The following is a 22,327-nucleotide window of genomic DNA, read 5'->3' as shown; positions in this document are numbered from 1 at the left end:
ATGGAAGAACTGAACTTGGTTGACATGTGGTTTCAACAAGATGGCGCTACATGCCACACAGCTCGCGATTCTATGGCCATTTTGAGGGAAAACTTCGGAGAACAATTCATCTCAAGAAATGGACCGGTAAGTTGGCCACCAAGATCATGCGATTTGACGCCTTTAGACTATTTTTTGTGGGGCTACGTCAAGTCTAAAGTCTACAGAAATAAGCCAGTAACTATTCCAGCTTTGGAAGACAACATTTCCGAAGAAATTCGGGCTATTCCGGCCGAAATGCTCGAAAAAGTTGCCCAAAATTGGACTTTCCGAATGGACCACCTAAGACGCAGCCGCGGTCAACATTTAAATGAAATTATCTTCAAAAAGTCATTCAGTAATAGCCGTTCAACCGAGAAGGTTGTGTATAGAAGCGTACAGTTTAATAACGCTGGTTAGTTTACAAGCGTTAAATACGACAACGGTTGAACTACAGGTAGAGACCTGTTGGCAGCAGCCGTTAAAACGTAAAATCGTGCTGCATAAGAGAGCCCTAGTGCTGGGCCAAGCTGGTGAAGGAAACAACAAAGGGCGTTTCCCAAGCTCTACCCAGGCCACAATATACAGCCACAAGTGCTGAGCAGGAGAGTGCAAAGGCACATTGAAGAAGAAGAGTGCAAAGGCACACAGAAGCAGGAGAGTGCAAAGGCACACCGGTGCGAAGGCACTTCGGTGCAGAAGCATATCGGTGCGGAGCACAAGGAAGAAGGAGACAAGACAACTCGGTCTTTCCACTGCCATACAACACGCAGGTATACACCGGTGACCTGCGCTGGTTGCAGCTGGCGAAGACAAAAGTAAATCGGAAATCGAGTGGTGCTGGATGTCAGGTAGCAGTAGCATCACATCATATTCTATCGCTACAGTGAGCTTCAGCATTGTACCAACGTCCAGATACATCCAACAAGAACATCTAGAGCAACGAGGATCTACACGGCAGTGCAACGGAGATAGACACAATTTCAAGGTAGAAGTTTTTTCTTTTCCTTTTGATTGAGTACTGTGTAGTGTTGATTTCATTTTTTACTTTAAAGTTTGATTAAAAATTTTAATGTGATGGATGAATCCATGGACGTAAATCCTAGCATGAATCCTATACCCCCACGAACGAAAAAATATCAGGAGAGCTCTTCTGGGCCTTGGATAGTCTTTTTTAGACGTATATCAAAGCCATTAAACATTTACCAAATTTCTAAAGGTTTGACACGATTCTCTTCAATCAAAGAGATCATAAAAGTAAATAACGATAAAATTCGTGTTGTGGTAAATAATTTGAAACACGCGAATGATATTGTCTCTTCGGAACATTTCAATAAAGAGTATAAAGTTTACATACCCTCCAAAGATGTCGAAATTGACGGTGTTGTTACCGAAGCGAGTCTTTCGGTAGATGATTTACTCAAGCATGGTGTTGGTCGTTTCAAGAACTCTATGCTCGAGGGTGTGAAAATACTGGAGTGCAAACAACTGTACTCAGTAGTTTATGAAGAGGGAAAAAAAGTTTATCGCCCATCAGACTCGTTTCGAGTGACATTTGCCGGATCTGCGTTGCCGTCCCATGTCTATGTCGATAAAATTCGCCTCCCTGTTCGGCTTTTTGTTCCAAATGTAATGAATTGTACGAACTGCAAAAAATTCGGACACACAGCTACTTACTGTAGCAATAAACCAAAATGTATTAAGTGTGAAGGACCTCATAAAGATAATGATTGCAACAAGGAAATTGAAAAATGTATTTATTGTGGGGAAAGTCCTCATGAGGATATTTCAGTATGCACTGCATTTAAAGTGCACAAAGACAAAATTAAGCTTTCTTTAAAAGCACGGTCTAAGCGCACATATGCAGAAATGCTTAAAACGGTCATTGATGTCCCCCCTTTGGAAACCGAAAACGGGTTTTCAAATCTAGAGGAAACAGAGGACTCTGACTCTGACGAAAATAGTGAAGGTAATTCGTTTATCACTACCCAAGGGTCAGTTAAGAGAAAGAAGTCTTCTTCCAAATTACCAAAAAAGACACCTAAAGTTTCATCTTCAAAAAAAGATCCCCGTGTTAAACAAAAAAAGTCAAAACCAAAGACTGTGCCTCCTGGTTTGTCAAATTCACAAACCAATCCAGGATCTAGCACAGAAAAAGGTAATAATCCTGTGGGCTCCATTTCACAGCCACCAACAGGATTACTGAAGTTTTCGGAAATTGTTGAATGGATTTTCTCAGCATTCAATATATCTGAACCCTTAAAGACCCTCATAATGGCATTCCTTCCAATAGCTAGAAATTTTTTGAAGCAGTTATCAGCTCAATGGCCAATTGTCTCAGGTTTTGTATCTTTTGATGGATAATTTATCACCCGCCGCAAATGATACAATCACTGTCCTGCAGTGGAATTGTCGAAGCATCATGCCAAAACTTGATTCATTTAAAATTTTATTGCATAGTCAAAAATGTGATGTATTTGCTTTATGCGAAACATGGCTTACTTCAAACATAGCTTTAAATTTTAATGATTTTAACATTATACGTCTCGATAGAGACTCTCCGTATGGTGGAGTGCTTTTGGGAATTAAGAAATGCTGTTCCTTTTATAGATTAAACATCCCTTCAACTTCTAGTATAGAAGTTGTTGCTTGCCAAATAAACATTAAAGGCAAAGATATTTGCATAGCTTCGGTTTATATTCCTCCAAAAGCACAAGTTGGACAGCGACAGCTTAATGAAATGGTTGAAGCCCTTCCTGCTCCACGATTGATTCTGGGGGATTTAAATTCGCACGGAATGATGTGGGGTTCCGTTTACAATGATAGCAGATCATCTTTAATACAAAACATTTGTGACAATTTTAGCATGACGGTATTAAATATGGGTAGCATGACACGGATCCCAAGACCTCCTGCACGCCCAAGTGCATTAGATCTATCTCTTTGCTCAACATCAATTCGACTAGATTGCACCTGGAAAATATTGCCTGATTTACACGGTAGCGATCATTTACCAATCATCATCTCAATTAGCTGTAACAAATGTATTGCTAATTCAGCTAGTATTCCATATGATTTGACAAAAAATATCGACTGGATTAAATACCAAAGTAGAATCTCTAGTATTTTGAATTCAATGGAAGAGCTCCCTCCACTTGAAGAATATGACTTCCTCGTTTGTTCGATTCTGGAGGCCGCAGAACAATCCCAAACTAAACGCTTTCCTGGGCCAACGACTAACAGAAGGCCTCCCAACCCCTGGTGGGACAAAGAGTGCTCAGAGGCTAAACTCGCAAAACAAAATGCTTGCAAGACGTTTCTAAAACGGGGAGGAGGAACTCCTCAGAATTTTGAAAAACTTATGGTTTTAGAAACCAAGTACAACAGCATACTTCGAGCCAAAAAATGTAGCTATTGGAGAAATTTTGTCGAAGGTTTGTCAAGAGAAACCTCAATGAGCACTCTTTGGAATACGGCCAGACGAATGAGGAATCGTAACGTGGGCAATGAGAGTGATGAATACTCGAACCGATGGATATTTGACTTTGCTAGGAAAGTTTGCCCAGATTCTGTTCCTACGCAGAGCATTATACGGGAATCTCCTCCAAATAATGGTTTTATTAATAACCCATTTTCAATGATGGAATTTTCTATAGCACTCTTGTCTTGTAACAATAACGCCCCTGGGTTGGACAGAATTAAATTCAACTTGGTGAAGAATCTGCCCGACCTCGCAAAAAGACGTTTGTTGGAATTGTTCAACAAGTTTCTTGAGCAAAATATTGTTCCACCTGACTGGAGACAAGTGAAAGTTATCGCCATTCAAAAGCCGGGGAAACCAGCTTCCAATCACAACTCATATAGACCCATTGCGATGTTGTCCTGCATCAGAAAATTGTTCGAAAAAATTATTCTACGACGTCTCGACACTTGGGTCGAGACGAACGGTTTGTTGTCAGATACTCAGTTTGGCTTCCGTAGAAATAAAGGGACGAATGATTGCCTTGCATTACTTTCGTCTGACATCCAAATTGCCTTCGCTCAAAAGCAACAAATGGCATCTGTATTTTTAGACATTAAAGGAGCATTTGATTCAGTTTCCATTGATGTTCTTTCAGAAAAGCTCCACCAACATGGACTTCCAGCGGTTATAAATAATTATTTGCACAACCTTTTGTCAGAGAAGTGCATGTATTTTTCACATGGCGATTTGGCAACATTCAGAATTAGCTACATGGGTCTCCCGCAAGGCTCATGCCTCAGTCCGCTCCTCTATAATTTTTACGTGAATGACATTGACAGCTGTCTAGTAACCCCATGTACACTAAGACAATTGGCAGATGATGGCGTGGTTTCAGTTACTGGGCCCAAAGCTATTGATCTGCATAAACCATTGCAAGATACCTTAGATAACTTGTCCGTTTGGGCTGTTCATCTTGGTATCGAATTCTCTGCGGAGAAAACAGAGTTAGTCGTCTTTTCAAGAAAGCATGATCCCGCGCAGCTTCAGCTCCATATGATGGGAAGAATGATCCAACAGGTTTTAACTTTTAAATACCTCGGGGTGTGGTTCGATTCCAAATGCACGTGGGGAGGACACGTTAGGTATCTGATAACGAAATGCCAACAAAGAGTAAATTTTCTTCGAACAATAACAGGATCTTGGTGGGGTTCTCATCCGCAAGATCTAATAAAATTGTATCAAACAACGATACTTTCAGTGATGGAATATGGATGCGTTTGTTTTCGTTCCGCTGCAAACTCTCATATTATCAAACTTGAGCGAATTCAGTACCGTTGTTTGCGAATTGCCTTAGGCTGCATGCATTCGACACATACAATGAGTCTTGAAGTTCTGGCGGGAGTTCTTCCATTAAAAGATCGATTTTGGGAGCTTTCATCACGCCTGCTAATAAGATGTGAGGTGCTGAATCCCATGGTAATTAATAATTTCGAACGACTAGTCGAGCTTCGATCTCAAACAAAATTTATGACAGTATATTTTAACCATATGTCACAGGAAATCAACCCTTCACGATATATTCCTATCCGTGTCAGCATCCTAAGTGCCCCTGACTCAACTTTATTTTTCGATACATCCATGCAGCGTGAAGTGCGTGGAATCCCGGATCATCTACGCTCGACGGAAATCCCAAAAATATTTTCAAGTAAGTTCAGGCATATTGACTCTGAGAAAATGTTTTATACGGACGGATCGCGAATTGAAGAAGCGACAGGGTTTGGTATGTTCAACAATAATGTTTCGGCCTCATTTAGGCTTCAAGAACCTGCATCTGTTTATATAGCAGAGCTAGCAGCAGTTCATTATAGTTTGAGTGTAATCGTCACATTATCTCCAAACCATTATTTCCTCTTCACAGATAGTCTGAGTGCAATTGAAGCCATTCGCTCAAACGCTGCTGGCAAAAATGAACCGTTTTTCCTGGGCAAAATAAAACAGTGCCTGAACGACATATTGAACAATAATTATCTAATCACTATAGTCTGGGTCCCGGCTCATTGCTCCATTCCTGGCAATGAAAGAGCCGATATTTTAGCCAAACGTGGTGCTATTGAGGGTGAAATTTATGAGCGACCGATTGCTTTCAACGAATTCTATAGCTCGTCTCGCCAAAGAACACTTGCCAGCTGGCAAGCATCTTGGGATAGAGATGATCTGGGTCGGTGGATGCACTCAATTATTCCGAAAATATCGACAAAGGCATGGTTCAGGGGACTGGATGTGAGTAGGGATTTCATTCGTGTGATGTCCAGACTCATGTCCAATCACTACACGTTAGATGCACATCTCCTTCGAATTGGGCTCTCCGAGACTAATCATTGTGCTTGCGGAGAAGGTTATCGGGATATTGATCATGTCGTTTGGACATGCGTGGAGTATCGTGATGTCAGATCTCAACTAATAAATTCTTTGCGTACCCAAGGTAGACTATCCAATATCCCAGTTCGAGACATTCTTGCTTGTCGTGACCTTTCATGCATGAAACTTATTTATCATTTCATAAAGAAAATTGGAGTTTCAATTTAATAAAGGCCCCTTTTAAGACTTAGTTCTGATCCCAGCTGCGTCCATGAGTTCAACCAATAGCTAAATTAGAATAAAAATTATGTAATGATACAAACAAACTCGAAACAGTTTATGAAATTATCAACAAAATGTCTGAAAATAACAGCTTATTTTATAATTTATAGAAGTTAATCGTTTGGTTCAAATAATATTTCCGAGTAGATTTCATAATTAATGACGAGTTACCTAAGATGATATTTAAGCTATAAGAGAATGTGTTTTAATAAATTCAAAACGTTGTGACTATGTTAGAATTAAATTAGGATAAGAATATTATGTAAAAGTGATGCTACGGCGAAGAAAAACTTATGTAAACTGCCTTAAGAAATAAACGTATTTATGGAAAAAAAAAATCTTCAAAAAGTAAATGTCATGTACCAATCTAACGTTTAAAATAAAGAACCGATGAGATTTTGCAAATTTTATGCGTTTTATTGTTTAAAAAAGTTCTCAAGCTCTTAAAAAATCACCCTTTATAATCACAATTTTATGATACAATTTTCAGTTGTGTGTCATAATCTCAAATAATTCAAAATTAAACTTTTCTGAAATGTTTGGTATAAACGAGTATCAAAGAGGATAATTCATAAGGCGCATTTGTCTTTCTGGTATTTTAAAAACTCATAGCTTAGTGATCTGTGAAAGGATTTATATAATCTAACTACCAATAGAATCGAAATTTTTCAACTTAAACGTTTTAGTAAAAGCATTGAAGTATCTGAATAGTACACTATTGAAAAACCTGTTTTTATAGCCGTTAGGACCGCCCATTAGTGAAAAAGCTACAAACGGAATCAGGTAAAAATAAACCTCTCAACAAAAATTGGATCAGTTTGGATTCTATCGCCACTGCGAGCAGATGTATTTTGTGTCGTTTGCAAAGCTAGTTTCGCTTCCGACAAGAGCGATTACGTCACAGCTGCCAGTCATTTGCATTGGTGAAAAAACAGCGGTGGAGAGCATCACACAAATCAGCCGATCTAATGTCTCTGAAAGTTTTCTAAAGAACTATTAGGATTTCTTGCTCGCAAATCGAAGCTAAATATCCTCAGTTTTGTGCAAATCTAGAACTGTTTGATTAGATTTGCGCACTTTTCGCTGTGTGAAATTCACAGTAATCGAGATCAAGTGAAGTCTTCTTTGTTTTTGCGAAAAATGTAGAAAAGGGGAATGCTTGCTTAATTCATACAATTGATCAACTAATTGATATTCGGAAGTGTTAAGGAACATGTCAGTTGTTTTCGTATTCACGACATCCAGTTATGTCTCTGACATTACCCTCCCGCATCATTTTCCCGATATATAAGAGGGAAGGATTGAAAGAAAATGGTAAGGGTTGGACCCTCCCGCCTTTTCTATGAAGCTATTTGAAATCCTAGGTATACGCTGAAAAGTCAAGAACCATAGCTCAACTAAAAGACAACATACGACATGAAATCACCACCATATCGACCGATAAATCAGCCAAAATGATGGAAAATGCCGAAAAATGGGCACATTTTGTACTCAAGACTGAAGGTGACCATTATCGCGATATCAATTTCTAAACCTTTTTTGATCCAGCTAGTGGTGTAGTGATGCCTTTCTCATATTATCTATATTTCCAAAAATATCGTTAGAAGATTCTGTCAATAAATTAATCTTGAAAAAAAAAGAAGTTCTTTGGGTATGAACTAGCATAACCTTTGCAATTTGTAAACAGTCGGGCCAATTTTGTCCCGGGTTGGTGGTTCAATGCAGAGGACGCTGGTCTTACAAGCCAGTTGTCGTATTGTCGAGTCCCGACCTGGAAGGATTCTTAGTGTCAGTAGGATCCATAGTACTAGCCATGCAATGATTCTGTACACTAAGAATCGGCTGCGAAGTCTGTTGAAACAGAAACACAGTTCCACAAAAGGAATGTAATGCCAAGACTTTGCTTTGCGGGCCAATTTTCATTAATCAATCTTTCTATATGAGAAAAGCAAAAGCATCGTTATCATGACTTTTTGTAACACTAACTAATAAACTTATAAAACCGATACACTGAAGAAGGATGTAAATAACATTCCGAAATACGTATCTGTATTATAAAAATACGTATTTGTATTATAACGTTTGATACACTTTCGTGAAAATAGTGACTTTGTGACATAGTGGAATTAAACGGTACAACAATAGTACTATTAGTGAGAATATACTACTAACAGCTCAAACAGAAATTTACTAACAAGTAGGTACAAATTGAATAAAAGATTTACAAATTCACAAATTTTCACCTGAATAATATAGATTTAAACGTGGAAACCATGCACGCTATACGGAATTGAACAAAGCACGCTGCAAACGGAGCAAAGCCGCACGTACCGACGCGTACCAGTTTTGCATCGTCATTTTGAATGATGATTTAAATGTTGTGACACTAAACGCCCTATAATTTCGGAACCGGAAGTCGGATCTGGATAAAATTGCACAGTATATTTTATGATAATGGGAGCTTTAATTTGAATCATGATTTGTGAAATTTGTGCTGAGAAATCGAAGTGAGTTCCGTTTTTTGAGCTTTTCTTCACTAATATCGGTGCTTTCGGAAGCGGAAACCGGGGACTAGTAGTCCCAAAGTAGTTTTATTTATTCACTACATAACAAGATCTGCCAACTAGATGAAATTAGCAGTATGTCTTAGCACTTCGTCTCGCCATCACTTGTGAAAAATACTCATGAAATTGAAAACTAATCGCACTGTAATACCGCAACCAGAAGTCGGATCTGAATCAACTTTTCAGAAACTTTTTAAAGAAGTTTAAGACCTTTTATTTGTTTCTTAGTTTGTAAAAATCGATTAAGAAATTTCTGAGAAAATTGAGCTCGCATTTAATCGTAAATTTGCACATATTTCCTTGTAATTCCTGAACCGGGAGCGGGATCGGAATAGAATGGTGATCTATGGGGCCATATGCTCCTTTGGTTTGAATATAAGTTTGTGAAAATCGGTCACGCCATCATTACCGGTAGTTTGTAAAAATCAGATTCCTACATTACCTGTCGGGAATAAATTCGGAATCAAATTCGAGTGGGCGAAAATTTTTCATTCCACTTGAAGGAAATCTGTCGGAACTGAGTAAAAAAAGCGAACTGAATTGTCAGTTCATTTTTCTCTTCTCCGATTTTGTGTTGCGTGCTGATTTTTAGTTAAATTAGAAAAAAAATATTGCAGTATCTGCCTGGAATTCCTTCCGTCTAGCAACAGCGCAACAAAACTTTTCCGGCGGAGAATTTCGCCAAGCGATTATTCATGGTTTGATTTCAGTCAAGATTGAATCGGTTCTACATTTTTATTCTTCCAATTAAAATCGTTGTTTAGAACGACCGTACTCCTTCCTTACATTCACTAAATGAGAAGGATTGGATATCTACTCTAAAAATGAATTATTGAGTCTTAGAATATTGTTTTTCGTTTGTTGCAGAATCGGTCAAAACGACGCACAGTGGTTCGAATCAATAAAACGTGGACATAAATCAGTAGCTGCCAAACCGTTCTTTTAATGCATATAGTTTCTTTTAAGAAATTATTTACAAATTCATACCGCGTAATTTGATTCTATCCTTAATTGTTCATGGCCTGCTTTGACAAAAAATACTTTTAGAACTATTAAAAATAATTTACTTTGTCAAATATACCAAAAGTGTAGGTCGCACCGTTTCGGATATACAAAGCGTTTTTGTGGCAACCCCCTTAAAATCAATTTTTTATTCATAATTTGTTTCAAGTTATTTTTTTATGCATACTTTGATTGGAATATTTGAAGAAAATAAAAAATCCCATATTTTTGTTGAAGGTAGTGCATAAGTTTGATTGTTTCCTGACAAAGTTATACAATATTTTACCTTTTTTTTACCTATGATAAAACCTTACATCGAAGCGAAATATGCAACTTTATGCAGCTGATTTTTACTAAATTAATAGAAAAAGATATGCCCAATACTACAAAAAAATTCTAAGTGGAACTCGATGGAACTTTTTTTTAGGCCATTCCAAAGTTAGTTTTAATTATTGAATTATGACAACCCCCTTAAAACTAGTTTTCTAATCATAACTTGTTTCAAGTTATTTTTTTTACATATTTTGTTTGGAATAATTGTAGAAAATATAAAATTGCATAATTTTGTAGAAGGTAATGCATAGGTTTATTCTTTTCTGAAAAAGTTATACATCATTTTACCTATTTTTACCTAGAAAACCTTGTACTGAAGCGAAATATGCAACTTAATGCAGCAAACTTTTACAATACTTTTAGGAAATTATATTCCTAATCCAATTTATTTTCCAATGAAAATATCCTGAGTACTATTCCTGTAACTCATTTTCACTATGGCCATGCTGAAACCATGAATGGTTAAGAAACGGAGGGCAGCACGCGTCTGCTATTTCTGTAACTCACTTTTGCAGTGAGCGTAGAGATGGGCAATTCGTTCCTGAACTATTCCAGTGAATCGAATCTTTAAAAAGAGCTGATAGCTCACAGCTCTTTTTAAAAGAACCGCAGCTCATCAGTTCATCGCACTGGTAAGCAGGGATGCCAGGTTCACAGATTAATCTGTGTTCCACAGATTTTCAACCTTTTGCACAGATTTAAAAAATGGCACAGATTTGCAGAGATTTCTGAGAATGGTCACAGATTTACACAGATTTTGAAATCGATCACAGTTTTTTGAAATTGATCACAGTTTAGCACCAAAAATTACAGAGCGTTAGGAAATAGTGAGACCTTTTTTTTTGCTTACCATAATGATTCCGATTAGTTATTATGGAAACGGGGAAACGTGCACAGATTTTGCACATACAGGTTTTTGGCTTGATCATAGATTTTTTAAAAAAAGCACTCGCACCCCTGCTGGTAAGGTGGAAACAAGCTACAAGCTGAACGGATTTTCGGATCTTGAAGAGCGAGTTATAAATGAGAAGAAATGTGTGCATGAGCTTTTGTTCGTTTTACCAAATGTGTATTTATCCTTTTTCAACAGATTGAACGAGCCGTTGTCAAAAAGAAATCTTACCTCTCACTCAGTAGGCTAAGGTACATTCAGGGATGCCACTTTTGCAGATATTCTCAAATATGACATAATAATAATTCGCAAACAAAGTTAGTTCGCATAGCATTATTCTTTGTGCATCAATGATTTCGATCATGCATATGAAAGAAAAACGGCGCTCAAAACAAACCTTCAGTTCAATTTAGATGAGCTGATGAGCTGATACATTAAATCGATTCTCTTTAGTGAGCTGATCGGTTCGGAGCTGCTCACCGGTATGAGCTGCTTCGCACATCTCAAAGTGAGCGTCGCACGATCAATATATCATCCTAAAAAACGTGTTGCTTCGCGATAACTCAATTTATTTACATGTTTAAAAATGGAATCTCTTCGTAAAGGTTTGCACTTTTTTCATATTTTCATTGGAAAACATTTTTACATTTTTTGGGATTTTCAATATTTAAAACCCACTTTGAAAAGCCTAAAAAATTGCATCGAGTTCCATTTAGATTTTTTATAATATTGTTAATTGTCAAAAAGTAAACAAACTAAAAATCCCAACAATTTGCTTAAGTTGCGCGTGCAATCATAAGCATGTTTATGCGTGTTTACGTGCACTTTGTAGTAGATACTTAGGTAATAGAGGTAGATTCTACGTAGATAAATCCAAAAAAATTGTTTTTAAAATAAAGTGAATATATCTCGAAAAATAATTTTTTTACACTATTTATATCTTCAGCAAAAATACTTCAAATATTTTTTTCTTCAAATTGAGATACAAAAAAAAATTTTTTTTGTGAAAAAAAAATATTTTTATTCGAAATTAGTGCTACCCCCTTAACAAAAATTAAGGTACCACTTTCAAAAGAAGCGTAATATAATCTTGTAAAACTTCTTCGAAGGCACGTTAGCTCTTAAAAATCAGTGAAAGTCAGTACAGACTTTTGACCGTCTTTTTCCAGTTTTGGACCACTGTGCGACGGCTTGAAATTTTAAGCAGTATCACTATTTCCACTTACCGCCATCACATATCGCTCGAGGATTTTTCGAACATTAGTTCTTGTTTTAGGGCGTCTATAGACCTAAAAATAGAGGAAAAATTGAATATTTGTTTCTGTTGATCGGTACATCTCCGAAAGTATTCTGTGTAATGAGTTCCTTAAATTCCTAAATTTTCTTCGAATAGTTTGAAACATTTAAAAAATTAATGAAACACAACAAACATTTTTCTTTGGAGGGTTTTTGGAAAAAAGGCCCCAAGACAGGCTTATATTATGTTAACATTTGCAGAAAATGACATGTTTTAACGTTAATAATATAAAGTTAAAACCGAACTGTTCACACTTGGATTACGTTATACGCATGACATATTGTTTGTTATTAAGTTTGTTTAGAAACAAACTGCAAAAATGTCTACCACGCAAAAATTAAGCACTCTTCAAAAAAGAGTTGGAGTTGATCTTTACTTTTTGGTTTCCAGAAATTTTGTAGTATAGTTTGTAATGCTTCGGAATAGGAAAATCTACAGAGAAAAAAATAAAGATTGCATTTCCGGCTTCAAGAAGCGTGGTTTTCCACGATACCTTGGAGCAAGTTAATCGCTTATTTCTGTGTATAAAAAAAAGTCTTTTTTGTCATATGTAGGTTTTTAATATTCATTTCACGTTAATTGCCAAGGTTTCGAAGATTTATTGCATCGAAACGTTAATTATTTAGGTGAAATGAATATTTTTAAGCAACAAATAACCAAAAGTGAAAATACAAAAAAAAACAAAAATAGTTCCAGTTTTGTTTTATTGTGATCACATGGCTACTTTGATGGAAATATGCTGTTGTTGAACAGCTTGTCAATTGACATAGTCGAAAAGTGACGGAAAATGCTAGCAGGGTTGTGCTTTACTGACAATTATATCAGGATGTTTAGGTAAAACATGTTTTAATGTGAAATTTTTGAATATGAAATAACGCAAAAGTAAAACATGTTATTTCGCTTAAAACATTAATCAGAGTTCGTTTAACTCGTACTGTGAACATCGATGAGGTCTTTTAACACGGATTACTGTATCACTTCTAGAAAATCTACAATTCAATACACAAAACAAAACCCGTTTTGAAACTCAATTCTACAGGTGGAAAGTGGACATTTTTCACTTTCCACAGCCTGCACCTTTACTAAATCAGTTATACGCTTACTGGGATCACATTATTCCACCTTAAAGTGCACCTCGTCAACTCCACCCCCAATTTGTTAACAAATGAAACGCAACAACTGTTACGACCCTGAACCGATCAATCCCCTAACAGCAATTGAAACGTTCTTTCGACTCGTATCATTTCGCGACCCGACCAAGTTCAAAGAATGTCCGCTCCGGTGTGTCGAATTTATTAAATATTAACTCGCTAATAGCCTCCCGAACGAACCGACTCATCATCATGATCTGCCGACTTCCACAACCAGCAAGCAATGAACCTATTTTGTTCCAGCTTCCAGCGTTAAAACACTTATCTAATAAATCGTGAACCAGGCTGTCGCACGGTCCGTTTTTTTCTTCTCTCGTTTTTCTTCATTCAACCCATTTATTACACCCGTCATCGTACCATGTCAGATTAACTCTTTCACCGGGGCTCGCTTATTATATCGTTAGTGCTACCAAGCATAATATAATAGTTTGATACGTGTGTGCATCTCTCAGACCTAAAAAAAATACAACTACAATAGCCGTCGGTCCACCCCTGTTTTGGCCCAGTTCGTTTTCGATCTGACAGCAGATCGTAAAAAAAGGGGTGACAGTACTCCCCTTTGATCCCTTCTTGTTAGTTGTTCCGCTGAGCATCACTTCTGGAGTTGTTAACAGCACTTGGTGACTCTTCTGTCAGTGAAGATATCGATTCCCAACAGGAGCTTCATGCTGGATTATTTAATCGCGTTAGTTTAGGAGGGCTGATACGTCTTCAGTGATTTTCGAAGATCGATAGAATCATCCATGTACAAAATATCTAAAAAGTTGCATTCAGTACAGCAGAGATGAATGTTATTTCAATTAATCACGTTTAAAGATGATAGACAAAATCTTCCGATTTGGCAAGTGTTTGTTACATGTGGGCGATTTTCGTATTTAAAACAACTGGGGTAAAAGGACTGGAATGAAACTAAAAATAATTTTGAATGATATTAATTGAAACTAGATATTCTAATGTTTCAATGTTGAGTATACATCTGCTTTACACTCTAAGTCATGTTAACTTATTTCATGCAGCACCACTAATATTTACATATTTCAATACATTACATTACTGAAATTTTCACTAAATGGGACTAATATGCGGACACTTAGCGTATGGGGCAGATACGAGTTGACATTTTGTTTTACATTTAACTGAACAAACTCATAATTTTTATTGCAACTTCAAAAAGTATATAAAGAATAGACATCATCCATCAAGCTAACCCAAAAATGCCGAAAGTCGATATTAGGCTCTCTGACAGCTCACTTACAACCACAAATGCAAATGAGATTGGTTTGTTTTCATCCGGAAAACGCATGCATTAAACACGGTTCAGACGATCAATTAACTTCTGTCGACGTCCAGATTATTTTTATTAATTTTTTTAGCCGAACATTGCTCACGTATCCGACGTTAACATGTTCCGTGAACTTGACGTAGTGTCCTTTCATATGAATTGCTTAGAATTAATGTTGTTGTTCCGTAATCGTTCCATGCAGGTGATAGTCACTTGATGCTGCGTGTGAATCGCTTTTACATATTGTTTTGTTTTCATCAGGAAACGTGTTGGCCACCCATTTTCCAGTAGGGCCGCCGTTCATTTTTCACCGGGCATAGAAACCTCAATGGGACTGATATGCGAGTATGGACAGTACACCAAACAATGAAATCATTCTTGGAGGCATTCAGCCTTGTCAATTTCACAATTCAGCAATGTCTGTTATGACAAAAATTTCATTTCACTTTCCAAAGGTGCAGATAGTCTACCTTATAAGATATTGAGAAACCAAACTTCCACATTTTTTTTAAAACGATCATTAACTTTAAATTTATCTTTTTCGGTGTAAAACTTTTAGTTTTAAGTTTTGACGAATGACGTATTTCAGGTGAAATTACAATGCACCGGCATTTTTTATTTTAATTTAAAATATGTTTTTATAAATTTTAAATAAAGACACTCCATGCTGGGAAACTACTAGATGAAAATAAACCTTCATTCTTCTACTTCCCGATGCCGCATTCGGTTTCTCCATCTCTTGTTTGGTTCCAATGTAACCGGAGAACAAAATGTGTCAGGTTCCTTTGCGCAGCCCTGTTCAATTCAAAGCAGTTTTGAGTTAAATTTAAATTCTGCATGAGATTAGAGTTTTTGAAAATCGGTTCAGAAATCTCAAAGAATATGAAGTAATTCCGGAACCGGAAATCGACATAACAGAGATGAATTATTTTAGTAATCAACTTACATATTTTAAGAATTATACAACTCAACTTTATTCGTTATTACGTCGCCATGTATATAAAAATACCATCGGTATTTTTTTCTTATCACCCTGTAATTTCGGAACCGAGAGTAGAATCTAAATTAAAATCGATGGCGTTGTATGGGGTTGTAAGACATTTAATTTGATTGTAAGTTTGTTGAAATAAACTCAGTCATCACTGAGAAAAATGAATATTAAAATATTATAATTAAGTTCGATCATCTCGTTATTTAAACTTGTAAAGTCTCACTTTCTCATAGAACGCTACGCATATTTATCGGGATCCGACTACTGGTTCCAGAATTCAGGTCACTTTTTTTCTCTACATTTAACGTATTCGCAATAACCACACCTTGCAAACTCATTTGCTGTAGCACCAGCCTTGAAAATCCAAACAAGTTACATAGATAAATCGGAGAACTGCTTGGAAATAATTATTAACCTATACTCCACATGACTAATGCACGTATATTACGTATAAGCAATACATTTTGCAGAAAAATCGAGAAAATACAGTACATCGACTTTAAAAAAAAACAGTACATTCTTCAGTACGCATTTTATTTTTAAAATAGTGAATAAAAATAAATCAAAATTATTCTCAGATGATTTATTTTCATCATCCTAATAGTATTTTTTATTTCCCGTTACAGTACAGATACGAGCGTTACACATAACCAAAACATTAAAAGAGTAGACGATATACATAAAATGGTGTCGAAAACCCACGAAGAAGACTTTGTCGGAAATTTCGAATTACTCGATTATTTAATAATCGAGTATCATTTTGAAACTAATCGATTGTAATTTATTCGATTATCTGGGTTATTAATCGATTACTCGATTATTCATTCGATTATTACTATGGGATTTTTTTAATTATTCGATTATCTCAATAATCGAATATTAGTTTTAAGCTAATCGATTGAATATTACTCGATTATCTGGGTTATTATTCGATTACTCGATTAATCGATCGATAGTACGACATCCCTATTCTAAACAGAAGAGTTGGCACCACTGGGAATGCGATACGGTCTCCTGGTGCTGCTCTCAAAAAAGTACAATTTTAATGTTTTGTTTGATACGTATAGTAAAAAATTAGGTTGAAATAGTTATTTTCAGTGATAGTGCAGGTGTAGCAAGTGTGTGTTTAGAAGTGAGAGTTCTATTTATTGATTAATATTGATCCGCGATGCTGATGCTCAAGGGGCGGAAACTGAGAATTTATCGCCCCAAAATTCAACGATGTTAACCTTTTAACCGATCGAAGCGCCGTCCGCATGTCATTGTCAGTGTTATCGGATTTCTATGGAATGTCTGAAAGTTTACAAGTCGATCGTGTCATTCAGACTGAAGGTCTACGGTTGCTGCAGCGAACCCATTCGCGAGTGTTTTTATTTTATTCTTTCAGTGGTCGTGTTTCATCTCGCGTTTCTGACAGCAGAGCGAGCAGGAGAAAAGGGATACTGGTGAGATCGTTCTTTGGAGATATTTTATATTTTACTTACTTATATTTCTCCTGAGTATCGAAAATTAGGTTTTGTTGAGATGATATTGTTTACCAAAACAAATCCGGATCTCTTTCCCTCCCTACTAACAAATTTCCTATCCCGTGATGCTCGTGGAGATACAGTGGTACCCGCGGTCTCTAGAAACAACGAGTATCGGACTAACATTCCTTCCTTTCCCTCAGTAGCACAGCCTTTGGTCGTAGCCAGCGTCGTTATTGATAATTTAATAAAAAGTTAGGAGTGAGTGGGTATGTACAGTGAAAATGATTTGATTCTCCCAAGCTTCATTTTCTTGGTTCATTGTACATTTCCACTCATGTGTGTTGGGAAGATTCAAGTTCGTGTTTGGAAGATTGGGAAGATTCATGTTCGTGTTTGTTGACAAGTGCTGTCAACAAGGTCGATTTTTTCGGGTTTGATGCGTAGATGTCAGGAAGCGATGTTTGCAGTCGTTTCAAAGTACTTGATGTCCACTTCCGGTATATCGATATTCGTTACAATGCTTCACAATGTGGGTTTTTTGGAACTAGTTTGAAGAGCTGGGAACTCCGGTTCATTGATGTTCGTTACAAACCATCGTAATATGGTATTTTCGGAATGACTTTGATGAGTAGAAGCAGGAAAGCGATGTATAAAGTCATTTTTTATTATCCTAGATGGTGACTTACATATCTAGGATCCTGAAGTTTTCGAATTCGAATGTTGAAATGGCTTTTACTATCGTTTTCCGACATCCACTCATGAATCCCGTTCCAAAAATATTGAATGATTTGTAACGGGATAAACTGAATGCCGTCATCTTGGATACTGAATCCATATCCACTAAATTATATCTAAAAGCATACATAATTTTTTACGTGGAATATTCCAAATAACGTGCTTTTATGTCAAAATTCAATTTAAAAACCTCCGATTATTACGTCAAAGGAGGTGTGGGTGCAATAATGGCACAAGTAGATTCATATACCGAAGTGGTCTGAGCACGCATACCATTCGAAAACTACTCAACTATATGATGTTGATGTCAGAATTGACGTATTGAAATAAGTGTTGCCATATTTTCAACCTTATCATGAAGCCCTCTTATTGTGGCGCGGCTTGAATTTCATATGGTTTGAACTCCGATAGCTTCTTCTAGTCCCGCAGGTTGCATATGTCAACCCCAATGCCAATATTTTCAATCATAAATTGTGCACCTGACATAATCGATTTGGTATTTCAATGACTATCAATAAAACAAATTCAGCAAACCGAACAGGATAGAGGCTCGGAAGAAACACACGTGCAATACGTAAGCTTGGTGATGTTAATTAATGATCGAATTTCTCGCTAACCTCAGGTTACTTCTGTTAGTCGATTTCCCACGGCAAAACACGGTAACACCGGATACCATCAGAAATCTACACGTGCAAGTGTAAAACTTCATGCTCGGGCAGCACTGTCACAATCAATGCCCAGATGATCTGAATTTAATGAATACAATCATGCATCCGTTCATCCATTCAAGCTACAAGAATTTTTAGTTTAATCCAGTAGGTAGGGATTATCTGCTTGCGTATGTGTTAATCCAGGCAGAAAACGGACCCTTCGTGTTGCATCATGATTTCAAAGGAAGATTGTCACCGAAAGCTCCATACACAAGTAAGTTTACCACCTATAGGTACCTGCAATCGTCTTTGTACTTTGTATCTCCATCGTCACTATGAACGGTTGAGAGATGAATTCCTGAATTGGAATGTATGTTTATTTACTTTGTATTAGCAGCAATTAAAGGGATTTCTAGCACCCCCTTGGCGCTTCGCAAAACCGGAACCTTATTACTCGCCCGCATTCCTTGCTGTAAAATTCGTCGAAAAATTCAAATTAAAAAGAAATATTTGAACACTTCGCCTCGAAGTCCCCGATTGGCATTCAGAGGCACGTCGTCGGACTTACGAGACTCTACTAACAACAATAACAGCAACTGGCCCCTGCATTCAATGGCATGCATGGATGATTCAAAGCAACGAAAAGGCTGCTAATGGTTCCGGCTCGTTTCGGAACAAATTTGAACTTTGAGATTCAAACTAAACATCCAGTTCACGAGGGGCAGTAGCACAACAAAAGGAATGTTTATTATTATTTCAATCCATGCTGAACACCCTCCGGTGTTCCGTGATTGAAGCGTGCAGCCGGAAGAGGAACGAGCTGTAGGTAGCGTGCAAACGAACGCAGCTAGGGTAAATTTCAATATTGTGCAAGGTATTTTCCTTCCAGACTACACAAATGACACTTCTAATAATGACGCTTGATCATGTACGAACTTCGGCGGCAAAGGTCTGTCCCATCATGCGGCCGCACACCAGCGCGCTGAACATCTCCGAAGGAAGAAGGGGTGTACGGAAAACGACACGTGCATGAGATCATTTGCATCAATAAGTGAAAGCGACTAGAACGTTATAAAATCATCGATTTCAAATTGCGGACGCAAGCGGCAGCCAGCATACTCAAGTGTGATTCTCCAGAATGATGATTAGATGTGCAAATAAGGTACGTGGGGCTGTCCCGAGCGCACGCACACGTCAAACGTCACGGATTGTCACCTTTGGCGTACGGTTTGAAGACGGGCAATCGGGCACGTATGCAAGCGTTTTTTCTTTTCTTCTGAGTCACTCAGTCGTTCCAACTGACCGTATGAGATCGTCATAGAATACAGAATATATTTTCGGCTATCGGGTTTTCCCGTTATCATGAGTTTAAGTTTTCTCCTATTGTCATGAGTAAAGCTAACTTCAACACAAGAGTCTATCTCGGACATAAATCATGAAAAATAAAACAATCTGCATGTAAAGCGAATATGCGACATACCTGTCTACTCTTTAGAGGGTAATTTCCAAACTTAGGAAAACGGATTTGGATAAAATTCAGCAAATCGTTTATGGAACTATCAATGGTTTATTTGGATACAGAGTCTCATGGTCTGCAAAGTAGAGAAAATCACTAGCCAATATAAAGAGGTAGCTTATGAACAAAATATTTCTGGAATTGACGTTTTCACCCTATCTCCGGAACCAGGGGTTTGATCCGAATGAAAATTGGGGTATTCTTTTGGCATCTTAAGGGGCGGGTTGGGTCTAACACTTTTGAAAAATTATTTAATATTTTCTTTATATTTTCTTATAGTAAAACATTTCAAGAATTTTCTGTGAAATTTTCGAGCCTATTGGAATGAAACTCTGGAAGTTATGGACCTTCATCTATGGCTATCTCATTTTACGAAGAAACAAGAGCTCGGCGCACAGGCCCAAGATTTCTACTTCGATTGATTTTAAAACTTGACAAAACATTCTTGAAATGTTTCGTTATAATAAATTATAAAAGAAAAAAATATGATTTTCTGAAAATGTTAGACCCTACGGACTCCCTGGAGTAATTAATTGTTTCCATTGTTTTTATAGACAAAAACCTTTAAACGCGTTTTCCTCGAAAGCAGGTTTTGAAAGTCCGTGTCCATCGTCATTCAAAACCTACTGCACCATTTTTTTTCAAATTTTGCACACACTTCCTATATATAAAAAAACAGACACCAACGTATTCCTTTTCGTTGTTTGTTACTTTAGGGAGGTTTAACAGCCACAAAATGGCGGATTTTTTCGTGAAAAATCGTAGTTTTCACTTTGAATAACAACCAAAAATTTTAAAAATTAAAAAAATCAAACAAAAACGTTAGGGTCTAGAAAAACTTCTACTCTAACTATGCTGCCGTCATTTGTTCACTTCTTATTGGTCTGCGCTGAATGAAAAAATGAAAAAATTACAAAATGTTGTTCGAATGATGCTTTTTATCATGCAAAACGTTTGAATTTATTTTGTTGAGCGATAATTCTGGGAAAAATTCGTAAAAATGATGATTTTTTTCATCGTTTAGAACCCAAACCCATGCTAACCCTCAGTTGGATAAACGTATACTGAAGGCGTTCGAGCAATTCGGGATGTGGCCAAAAAAGTGGGCACTTCGAAGTCAAATGTTCTTCGTGCTAAAGGTCGTTTGAATCTTCGAACCTATAAGAAACAGAAACAACCAAAACGTAGTCCGAAACAAGAAGCATCGATCAGGCCGTGGGTTTGAAAGCTGTACAATACGATTCTTGCTGTAAATTTGAACTGCATAATCATGGACGACGAAACCTACGTGAAACTCGATTAAAAATCCTTGCCGGGAACACAATATTATACGGTGCGAGAAGGGCAAGTGTTAAGTCCGAGACATTGATTGAAGTCGAAAAATTTGGTAAGAAAGCTATGGTCTGGCAAGCAATTTGTAGCTGCGGTAAGATTTCGAAACCCCACCGCTTCAATGATCAGCGAAATATACATCACGGAATGTTTACAAAAACGACTTCTATTCATGATTCGAAGCCACAAGGATCCTGTTGTCTTCTGGCCAGATCTTGCTTCTTGCCACTACTCGAAATCAACGGTAGAATGGTATACTACCAAAAATATCACTTTCGTCCCAAATGACATGAATCCACCAAATTGCCCACAACTTCGACCAATTAAGGAATTTGAGGGCATTAACGAAGGCACATATTAGGAAACATGTCTCGGAAGCCGAAACCATTCAACAGTTCGAAAAAGATTGGGAAAAAGTGTCAAAACTTGTCGCCAAGAAGTCTGTACGGAATTTAATGAGGAACGTTCGCAAGAAGGTGCGCCAGCTAGTCTACAATGGCTAAGTAACAAATGATGAGAATAATATTCTGTTGTAGTAGTCTAATATTATCAGCAAGTCGAATAAAATTTGAATATCTAACACTTGTGAATTATTTACAGCGAAATCAAAGTGCGTCCATACTTTCTGGGACAGTATTTAGGAGAGCAAAGCAAAGTCTTGGCATTACATTCGTTTTATGGAATTTGGCCTTTCTGTTTCAACAGACATCGCAGCCAATTTCAGAATCAGTGCATGGCTAGTACTACTACGATCCTACTTCTAGGTTGGGACTCGAACATACGACAACTGGCTTGTAAGACCGTCGACCCGGGGTTATTAGGAACAAGATTTATATCATCGAACTTAAATTTATAAATTACATAGAATATAATAACTACGGTTATTTACTTACTTACTAACTTGCTTCTCTTTTCATTAGCCTTGTATATCCTATGTTTTGATCATAAACGTAGGAGCTATAGATAATATCTGTCACCTTGAATTATAGCTT

This window comes from Malaya genurostris, chromosome 1 (assembly GCF_030247185.1).
Source record: "Malaya genurostris strain Urasoe2022 chromosome 1, Malgen_1.1, whole genome shotgun sequence".
In the NCBI taxonomy this organism is placed as follows: domain Eukaryota; kingdom Metazoa; phylum Arthropoda; class Insecta; order Diptera; family Culicidae; genus Malaya; species Malaya genurostris.
This window is presented reverse-complemented; position numbering follows the sequence as displayed.